Here is an 11,475-nt window from a genome sequence, read left to right as displayed (position 1 = left end):
CTCAGTCCCATAAAAACTGTAAAGTGGTAGCCATTGTACATACTCAAAGAAACTGATAGGGTAAAATGAGAAAAGAAAAAAAAATAAGAAGAGAAAACAAAACAAAATGAAACAAAACAAAAACGATTAAAACAACAGGTAAATAAACAAACAAAAAAGGAAAACACCCTGACATAATATTGTGAGACAAGAAACATCCAAAGATGCCACTGAGTTCATTTTCTGTTGGTCATCTACTGTTACATATGCATTCTACCCTTCAGCATAGTTGAGACAGTCAAAGTCCCTTGGAGGAAACTAAACTTTCATTAGCAGCTGAATATCAACTGGATATTGCTTCTGGGTTAGGAATGAAGCCTGTGTCCACTTCTCCTTTCAGGTCAAGTACCCTGCACTGGAGGTTTTTTTGAAAATCTGACACAAATTAAAGTGATCTGAGAGGAGGGAACCCCAATTAAGAAAATGTTTTTAAGCTGTTGGTAGTGGTGCACACCTTCAATCCCAGCACTTGGGAGACACAGGCTGGCAGATGTCTGTGAGTCTGAGGCCAGCCTGGTCTTCAGAGTTAGTTACAGAATAGCCAAGGCTACATAAAGAAACCCTGTCTTAAAGCCTCCCACCCCTCAAGAAAGAAAATGTCTCCATGGGATCCAGCTATAGGGCATTTTCTTAATCAGTAATTGACTGGGAGGGCCCATTTCAAAGTGGGTGGTGACATTCCTAGGCTGGTGGTCCTGAGTTCTATAAGGAAGCAGGCTGAGCAAAGCAGTAAGCAGCACCTCTCCATGGCCTCTGCCTCAGTTTCTCTTTGACTTTGGTCCTGGCTTCCTGTAATGATGGACTCAAATGTGAAAGTGTATGCAAAATAAGTCCTTTCCTCTCCAAATTGGTTTTTGGCCATGTTGTTTTATTGTAGCAATAGAAACTCTAACTAAGACAAGTTGGTACCAGGAGTGGGGTCTTGCTTTGACAGACCTGACCATGTTGTTTTGTAGGAGGATTATGGAGGGACTTTGAAACACTGTATAAAAAAAATCCTTTGAGTGTTTATCAAACAGCAAGCTGTTCTGTAGTAGCTTGGAATGTAAGAATGTGGAGGGCAATGCAGAAGATGGGAACATGGCTTGTGAAGTTTCAGAGGGAAGTTTAAAGACTCTATTGGGGACATTTGTTATTTTGAATTAAGATTCTGTGGCCCAGGTTAGCTGGAGCTGAATAATCAGCTATAATTAACAAAATATCTGAACTACTAAAGTGAAACCTTTGTTTTACTGAGATACTCAATGCTGGTTGGCTAGAGTTGAGAAATTAGTGGTGATTAAGAAAAGCTCACAGTGGTGGTGGTACATGCCTTTAATCCCAGCACTCAGGAGGCAGAGCCAGGCAGATCTCTGTGAGTTCAAGGCCTGCTTGTGCTATGGAGTGAGTTCCAGGACAGGCACCAAAACTACACCTAGAAACAATGTCTCGAAAAAAAAAAACAAAAGAAAAAAAAAAGAGGAATGCCAGCATTGCTGAGTTGAAATCTTCTGAGATGTGGTTCCTGAAAGCACATGGATGCTGTGTCCCAGAGGCAGGTGTATTTCATGCTGGCAGTCAAATTTGGTGCTGTGAGAGTCACCCAGGTGGTACTGGTTTTGAAGGCATGAGTTGGTCATGGATTCCAGCTGAGGCTTGGCACTGTGAGAAGCCAGGAGATGCCATTGGTGAAGGTGTAAGTACATTAGCAGGTGAAGGTCCAAAATTAAAGGAGTCATACAGAGAATTTGAGACTTGGAACCATGAAGAGAGTCCATGAGAGACACTGTGAAAGTGCAGCCATGTTGCAGCAGAAGACCCAGCATTGTGGTTGATGTCAGTATTGTGGGGGTGACTGACAAGAACAGCAGCAGCTATAGAGTGGAGCCATCCTGAGCCTGGAATCAAGCTGTGTGTGCTGCAGAGGATGGAGCTGAAGAAGTGACCCAAGCCCTTTGGAGAAGCCCAGAAGGTAGTAAGTGGATCCAGACATTGGAAATCGAACTATTACACAGTTGGAGAGTGGATTTTATTTGTCAGAGAGACTTTGCCTTGTGCCTTTCCCTCTAGAAGGAAGGAATTATTTAACCTAATTTTTAATTTTTTAGGAGCCCACATTTGAGAGATTTTAAACTTTTAAAAGTATTTTTTTTGGGTTTGAAAACAGACTGGATATGATAAGGGACTGATTTTTTTCTGCTTGTTGAGATAGAGTTTCTCTGTGTAATACTGGCTGGCCTAGAACTCACTCTGTATATCTGCCTCGTTTTGAAAACACAGAGATCCACCTGTCTCTGTCTCCTGAGTGCTGGTAGTAAATGTGTGTGCCACCACTGTCCAGCAGTTCTGCATTTTTAAAAAAGATTTATTTATTATGTATAGTGTTCTGCATGCATGTATTTCTGAATGCCAGAATAAGACACCAGCTCTCATTATAGCTGGTTGTGAGCCAACATGCAATTGCTGGGAGTTGAACTCAGGACCTCTGGAAGATCTGCCAGTACTCTTAACCTCTGAGTGAAATTTTAGTGTGTTCCATTGTGGGACTTTTAATACTGTGGGACATTTAAAGTTACTTATGTTTTTAAAAATATGTGTTTATTTTTATTTTATGTGCATTGGTGTTTTGCCTGAATATTTATCTGTGTCAGGGTATTAGATCCCTTGGAACTAAAGTTACAGACAGTTGTGAGCAGCTGTGTTGGTGCTGGGACTTGAACCTGGGTTCTCAGGAAGAATAACCAGTGCTGTTAAATGCTGAGCCATCTTTCCAGTCACTACTAGGAATTTAATGTGAGATCTTGGGTATGAATGGGAAAGGAAAGATAGCTTTGTAGTGATGTATTTGTGTGTCAAAATTATATGGTGTCATTTGTGCTGGATAGTTTCCTAACAACTTCATACATCTGAATCTTCACATCTAATGTCATCTGAGAAGAGGGGACATCTATTAAAAGAATGCCTTCTGTTAAGACCACAGGGCTAGCTCTTCCACATGGCCCAGGCATTGCTGGATGAGGGGAGGGAGAGAAAGGCAGCTCATGTCTACGCATGGCACCACCAGACAGATGGGTACTAGGGAGAGCATGTCCTGTGGTCATCGGAATGGGAGAACTATCCATGATGCCCAGCTGCTGCAACACTTGGGAGAGCAAACACTATACTTCATGAGAAAAGCACAAGGTAGCCATCCTTGTTGATGTGGTTGTGGATGAGCCAGGCGAAAAATTGTGAGCATGGGAGATCTGTCCCAATTATGCATCAGTCTTGAGGTGGCATGGGTGGAGGAGAGTTGCCCTCCTCCCCCATGCCCATCAATATCTGGGGCAAGTGATAGAGCTGGCATTGTGGTCATAGAGTGGGAGAGCTATACCTGATCCCTACCAGCTGCAATACTTGGGAGAGCAGGCTCTGTACCTCACCAGTGCAGCACAATGGATCCTTCCTTGTTAGTGCAGGTGTGTGTGAGCCAGACCAGAAGTTGTAAGCATGGGAGAGTTGTTCCCATTTGACATCTATTCCACCAATCCTACAGCTTCATAGGCCCAGACCCAAGGATATGACTTGACCTGCCCCACTATCCACCCCATCTATGATCTGCTGGAGCTTGTGAAGGGTCTTGGTCTGTAGACCTAAAGTCTCAAGATTTCTAAAATATAGGGCAACAACAGGATATCCAAGAGGAGCCCTAGTGAGGGCCCAGCATTGATAAGATAGTAGAAACCAAAGGCCTTGAACTAGATCAATGACTCTTTGCAATGAACACTTGCAAGTAACGATAAATGCACAAAGGGGTTCATGGCATGAATCATTTTCTCACACTGCAGCTTCCACGATGAGATTAAAAAAGTTTTCCCCTTATTTTATTTTATTCTATTTTTTCCTTTTTTTCTCTTATACACACACTTTTTCTCTTACACACACACACACACACACACACACACACACACACACACATGCACACACACACTATTTGAATGGAGCAGCCAACTGAACAAAGTGGATTTCCATGAGAATAAGGGAAGTGCATAATGGGAAGAGTCCTGGGGCTTTAGAGACACATTAGGCATCCTCTTCCTCTTTTGAGAACCCTCTGTGTATAAGAGTGTGTGCCAGTCCCCACCTTCTTTATGGATTATTATTTACTCTTGTCTTCCTGACTGATAAGGCTCTCTCAGACATGGTTCATGAAGTCCTGGTTCACATACAGGCATTACACAGACCGGTTCTGAAGCTGAGTGTCAAGTATTTTCTGCTGATTCTATTGGAGTCCTGGGTACAGAGAAGCCTCCTCCTCAATGGCTGCAAATGGCCTTCCTGCATGGTAGGTCTTTCCCAGTCTGTATGAGTTGAAGGAATATGCACCAATTTAGCAAAAGGTGATGGACTGTGAGGAAGTGAAAAGATAAAGGCTGACTGGATGTTTTGAGTAACACAGAGAAATGAGTACACAGTCAGTGGGAGTAGTTACATCAGGGCATTTGACACAGGGCACCATAATTCATAGAGAGGTTCCAGGTATTGACTGCAAATTGGTTGTTCTGGTTGACATTTGGTGTCGGGCTATAAAATGAGGTCTTAAATTTGCCATAAATTAGTATGTAGCTCATTATGCAGTGGTCTGTTACATTATAATCTTCACGAAAAGTTACATCGAATGTGAATAATTTGAACTTCTTCAGAATAAAAACATATAAGAATAGAACGCATAACAAATTGGAGAAATTTCTCAAGGGCTTCAGAAACAAAACACTATATTGACAGAAATTTGTTGTATTGAATGTCAAATTTACAGAATGTTTAAGAATATTTACATGCATAACTCTTGAATCTGTTCATCAGCATATGTAATTGACAGTGGAAATAAATTTTTTTGGAATAATCTAGTGGTCAAATTAATAAATATGTGAATGATCCAAGTGGAAGCACTCCCAAATTAGCATTTCATCAGCAAATGAAATCAATAACACAAAAGTAATAGTGAATGTAAGAGGAGGACTGAACATGCAAGCTACATCCAAACATGAATAAGAGGATGGATACAGAATTCATTTAGCCTGATATGATTACTTAAAGAAATAATAGCCTATGGGATCAAATACCAAATTATGACTTCATATGTGAGTATTCAGATAGTGAAGAACAATCATGCTTCAAAACTCTTTAATTTAAGAAATATGGGAGCTAGATTTTAAGGTTTATTCTTCTAGCATATGTTGTGTCCCTAATGTGATGAAGTGAGTTCCTTTCTGGTCTTAATAGTATTATGTAGCACTTGGGGACAAAGATGATGCCTAAGATTGATGTACTAGAAGCTAAGATAGAGAGGATTTCCATAGCCACCATGATCTTTCCCTTGGTGCTGTGGTAGACAGGGAGGAAGCTGACCCAGACACTACAGAACACCAGCATGCTGAAAGCCAGGAACTTGGGTTCATTGAATGTGTCAGGCAGATTCCTGGAGAAAAAAAATCCATAAGGTAGCTGCCTATAGCCAATGTTCCCAGGTATCCCAGGAAGCAGTAGAAAGTAATAGCTGAACCTTTGTTGCAAATTATGATGATGTGCCCATGTTCTGAATGAACATCTTTGTCAATAAATGGAGGAGAGGTTGCCAGTCAAATTCCACATAGAACAACTTGCATTAGGGTACAGATGGGAATGATCAAATTAGGGGCTCTTGCTATCAGCAGCCACCTTCTTATTTTCCCTGGAGTAGTGATCTTGAAGGCTATACATACAGTGAAAGTTTTGGCCAGGACAGTGGAAAGAGCCACAGTGAACAGAAGTCCAAATATGTTCTGCTCTAGGATACAGGTGACTGTGCTAGGATGGCCATTGTAAAGCAAGGGACAGAGAATACAGAGGATGAGAGTGATGAGCAGGATATAACTGAGATGCAGGTTATTGGCCTTGACAGTGGGAGTGTCTCGGTGTTTCAGAAACACCCCAAGGACAACAGCTGTGAGTAAGGAGAAACCCAAGGATGTGACACTGAATATCTTCCCCAAGGGATCATTATAGGCCAGAAATGTCACAGTCTTATGTTGACAGCGGCTCTTCTCATTATTTGCATAATGTGTTTCTGGACACTTCACACACTGATCCACATCTGGCAGAAATGCAGGTGATTATGAATGCATACTCAGGTTTCCCCTTTTATTCTAAGTCAGTTCCCTGCTCCAGAACATTGCAATGATATCTTAACCACCTTGCTTTGTTTCACATACAAGTACAGAAGTTTTTTTTTTTTTTTTTTTAATTTTTATTTTGCAATACAATTCAGTTCTACATATCAGCCACAGATTCCCTTGTTCTCCCCCCTCCCGCCCCCCTCACCTTCCCCCCAGCCCGCCCCCCATTCCAATCTCCTCCAGGGCAAAGCCTTCCCCACAGACTGAGATCAACCTGGTGGACTCAGTCCAGGTAGGTCCAGTCCCCTCCTCCCATGCTGAGCCAAGGGACCCTGCATAGGCCCCAGGTTTCAAACAGCCAACTCATGCAATGAGCACAGGACCCGGTCCCACTGCCTGGATGCCTCCCAAACAGATCAGGCCAATCAACTGTCTCACCCACTCAGAGGGCCTGATCCAGTTGGTGACCCCTCAGCCATTGGTTCATATTTCATGTGTTTCCGTTTGTTTGGCTATTTGTCTCTGTGCTTTATCCGACCTTGGTCTCAACAATTCTCTCTCATATAAACCCTCCTCATTCTCGCTAATTGGACTCCCAGAGATCCACCTGGGGCCTAGTCATGGATCTCTGCCTCCAGGTCCATCAGTAGTTGGATGAGGTTTCTAGCACGACAATTAGGGTGTTTGGCCATCCCATCACCAGAGTAGGTCAGTTCGGATTGTCGCTCGACCATTGCCAGCAGTCTGTTGTGGGGGTATCTTTGTGGATTTCTGTGGGCCTCTCTAGCACTTTGTTTCTTCCTATTCTCATGTGGTCTTCATTTACCATGGTCTCCTATTCCTTGTTCTCCCTCTCTGTTTTTGATCCAGCTGGGATCTCCCACTCACCCAAGCTCTCTTTCCCTCGACCCTCGCCCTTCACTACCCCCACTCCTGTCCAGGCTGTTCATGTAGATCTCATTCCATTTCTCTGTCGTTGGGCGATCCCTGTGTCTTTCTTGGGGTCCTGTTTTCCAGGTAGCCTGCCTGGTGATGTGAGTAGCAGTCCAGTCATCCTTGTTCCACATCTAGTATCCTGTTATGAGTGAGTACATACCATGTTTGTCTTTCTGAGTCTGGGATACCTCACTCAGGATGATTTTTTCTAGATCCATCCATTTGTCTGCAAACCTCATGATGTCATTGTTTTTCTCTGCTGAGTAGTATTCCATTGTGTATATGTACCACATTTTGTTTATCCATTCTTCAGTTGAAGGGCATCTAGGTTGTTTCCATGTTCTGGCTATTACAAACAACGCTGATATGAACATAGCTGAACAAGTGCTCTTGTGGTGTGGTTGAGCATTCCTTGGGTATATGCCCAAGAGTGGTATAGCTGGATCTTGGGGGAGATGGATTCCCAATTTTCTAAGAAATCGCCATATTGATTTCCAAAGTGGTTGTACAAGCTTGCATTCCCACCAGCAGTGGAGGAGAGTTCCCCTAGCTCCACATCCTCTCCAGCATAAGGTGTCTTCAGTGTTTTTGATCTTAGCCATTCTGACAGGCGTAAGGTGGTATCTCAGAGTTGTTTTGATTTGCATTTCCCTGATGATTAGGGATGTTGAGCAATTCCTTAAATGTCTTTCAGCCATTTGAGTTTCCTCTGTTGAGAATTCTCTGTTTAGTTCTATAGCCCATTTCTTAATTGGACTGTTGGGCATTTTGATGTCTAATTTCTTGAGTTCCTTATATATTCTGGATATCAGTCCTCTGTCAGATGTGGGATTGGTGAAGATCTTTTCCCATTCTGTAGGCTGTCGCTTTGCTTTGTTGACCGTTTCCTTTGCCCTACAAAAGCTTCTCAGTTTCAAGAGGTCCCACTGATTGATTGTTTCTCTCAGTGTCTGTGCTACTGGTGTTCTATTTAGAAAGTGGTCTCCTATGCCAATGTGTTCAAGACTACTTCCTACTTTCTCTTCTAGCAGGTTCAGAGTAGCTGGATTTATGTTGAGGTCCTTGATCCACTTGGACTTAAGTTTTGTGCACGGTGATAGATATGGATCTATTTGCAGCCTTCTACATGTTGATATCCAGTTTTGCCAGCACCATTTGTTGAAGATGCTTTCTTTTTTCCATTGTGCACTTTTGGCTTCTTTGTCAAAAATTATTTGTTCATAGGTGTGCGGATTAATATCAGGGTCTTCAATTCGATTCCATTGGTCCACATGTCGGTTTTTATGCCAGTACCAAGCTGTTTTTATTACTGTAGCTCTATAGTACAGCTTGAAGTCAGGGATCGTGATGCCTCCAGAGGTTGTTTTATTGTACAGGATTCTTTTGGCTATCCTGGGTTTTTTGTTTTTCCATATGAAGTTGAGTATTATTCTTTCCAGGTCTGTGAAGAATTGTGTTGGTATTTTGATGGGGATTGCATTGAATCTGTAGATTGCTTTTGGTAAGATTGCCATTTTTACTATGTTAGTTCTGCCTATCCATGAGCATGGGAGATCTTTCCATTTTCTGACATCTTCTTCAATTTCTTTTTTCAGGGACTTAAAGTTCTTGTCATATAGGTCCTTCACTTGCTTGGTTAGTATTACCCCAAGGTATTTTATGTCATTTGTGGCTATAGTAAAGGGTGATGTATCTCTGATTTCCTTCTCCGCTTTTTTGTCCATTGTATATAGGAGGGCTACTGATTTTTTGGAGTTGATCTTGTATCCTGCTATGTTGCTGAAGGTGTTTATAAGCTGTATCAGTTCCTTGGTGGAATCTTTGGGGTTGCTCAAGTATACTATCATGTCATCTGCAAATAGGGAAAGCTTGACTTCTTCCTTTCCAATTTGTATCCCCTTAATCTCCTTATGTTGTCTTATTGCTCTGGCTAGAACTTCAAGTACTATATTGAATAAGTATGGGGAGAGCGGACAGCCTTGCCTCGTTCCTGATTTTAGTGGAATTGCTTTGAGTTTCTCTCCATTTAATTTGATGTTGGCTGTTGGCTTGCTGTAAATTGCCTTTATTATGTTTAGGTATGTTCCCTGTATTCCTGATCGCTCCAAGACCTTTATCATGAAGGGGTGTTGGATTTTGTCAAATGCCTTTTCAGCATCTAGTGAGATGATCATGTGGTTTTTTTCTTTGAGTTTGTTTATATGGTGTATCACATTGACAGACTTTCGTATGTTGAACCATCCTTGCATCCCTGGAATGAATCCTACTTGATCATGGTGGATAATTGTTTTGATGTGGTCTTGGAGTCTGTTTGCCAGTATTTTATTGAGTATTTTTGCATCAATGTTCATGAGGGAGATCGGTCTGTAGTTCTCTTTCTTTGTTGTATCCTTGTTTGGTTTGGGAATCAGGGTAATTGTAGCCTCATAGAAGGAGTTTGGTAATGTTCCTTCTGTTTCTATTGTATGGAACAATTTAGAGAGTATTGGTATTAACTCTTCTTTGAAGATCTGGTAGAATTCTGCACTGAAACCATCTGGTCCTGGGCTTTTTTTGGTTGGGAGACTTTTAATGACTGTTTCTATTTCGTTAGGGGTTATTGGACTATTTAAATAGTTTATCTGGTCTTGATTTAATTTAGGTATGTGGTACCTATCCAGAAAATTATCCATTTCTTTTAGGTTTTCCAGTTTTGTGGAATAGAGGTTTTTGAAGTATGACCTGATGATTCTCTGGATTTCCTCAATGTCTGTTGTTATGTCCCCCTTTTCATTTCTGATTTTGTTGATTTGGATGCTCTCTCTCTGTCTTTTGGTTAGTTTGGATAAGGGCTTGTCTATCTTGTTGATTTTCTCAAAGAACCAACTCTTTGTTTCATTAATTTTTTGTATTGTTCTCTTTGTTTCTATTTTATTGATTTCAGCTCTCACTTTGATAATTTCCTGGCATCTATTTTTCCTGGGAGACTTTGCTTCTTCCTGTTCTAGAACTTTCAGGTGTGCTGTTAAGTCACTAGTGTGAGATTTCTCCAGCTTATTTATGTGGGCGTTTAGTGCTATGAATTTCCCTCTTAGTACTGCTTTCATAGTGTCCCATAGGTTTGGATATGTGGTGTCTTCATTTTCGTTGATCTCTAGGAAGTCTTTAATTTCTTTCTTTATTTCTTCCTTAACCCATTGGTGATTCAGGTGGGTATTGTTCAGTTTCCATGAGATTGTAGGTTTTCTGTAGTTTTTGTTGTTGTTGAAATCCAACTTTAGACCATGGTGGTCTGATAGAACACAGGAGGTTATTCTAATTGTTTTGTATCTGTTTAGATTTGCTTTGTGACCAAGTATGTGGTCAATTTTAGAGAAGGTTCCATGGGGTGCTGAGAAGAAGGTATATTCTTTTTTGTTAGGATGGAATGTTCTGTAGATGTCGATTAAGTCCATTTGAGTCATGACATCAATTAAGTCCTTTATTTCTCTGTTAAGTTTCGATTTGGGGGATCTGTCCAGTGGTGAAAGTGGGGTGTTGAGGTCTCCCACTATTAATGTGTGGGGTTTTATATGTGATTTAAGCTTTAATAATGTTTCTTTTACATATGTGGGTGCCCTTGTGTTTGGGGCATAAATGTTCAGAATTGAGACTTCATCTTGGTGGATCTTTCCTGTGATGAGTATGTAATGCCCTTCTTGATCTCTTTTGATTGATTTTAGTTTGAAGTCTATTTTGCTGGATATCAGGATGGCTACACCCGCTTGTTTCTTAAGACCGTTTGATTGGAAAGTCTTTTCCCAGCCTTTTATTTTTAGGTAGTGTCTATCTTTGAATTTGAGATGTGTTTCTTGTATGCAGCAGAAAGATGGGTCCTGCTTTCGTATCCATTCTGTAAGCCTATGTCTTTTTATAGGTGAATTAAGTCCATTGATATTGAGGGATATTAATGTCCAGTGATTGTTCATTCCTGTTATTTTTTGGTGGTGATGTGTGTGTACTTTTCTTCGTTGGGGTCTACTGCTGTGGCTTTATCTATTGCCTGTGTTTTCGAGGTTGTATCTGACTTCCTTAGGTTGGAATTTTCCTTCTAGTGCTTTCTGTAGGGCTGGGTTTGTGGATAAATATTGTTTAAATCTGGCTTTGTCATGGAATGTCTTGTTCACTCCATCTATGACGATTGAAAGTTTTGCTGGGTATATTAGTCTAGGCTGACATCCATGGTCTCTTAATGTCTGCATTACATCTGTCCAGGACCTTCTGGCTTTCAAAGTCTCCATTGAGAAATCAGGTGTTATTCTGATAGGTTTGCCTTTATATGTCACTTGGCCTTTTTCCTTTGCTGCTCTTAATATTCTTTCTTTATTCTGTACGTTTAATTGTTTAATTATTATGTGGCGAGGGGACT

This window comes from Peromyscus eremicus, unplaced genomic scaffold (assembly GCF_949786415.1).
Source record: "Peromyscus eremicus unplaced genomic scaffold, PerEre_H2_v1 PerEre#2#unplaced_106, whole genome shotgun sequence".
NCBI classification, from domain to species: Eukaryota; Metazoa; Chordata; class Mammalia; order Rodentia; family Cricetidae; genus Peromyscus; species Peromyscus eremicus.
The sequence above is the reverse complement of the archived record's forward strand: the minus strand, read 5'-3'. Positions refer to the sequence as shown.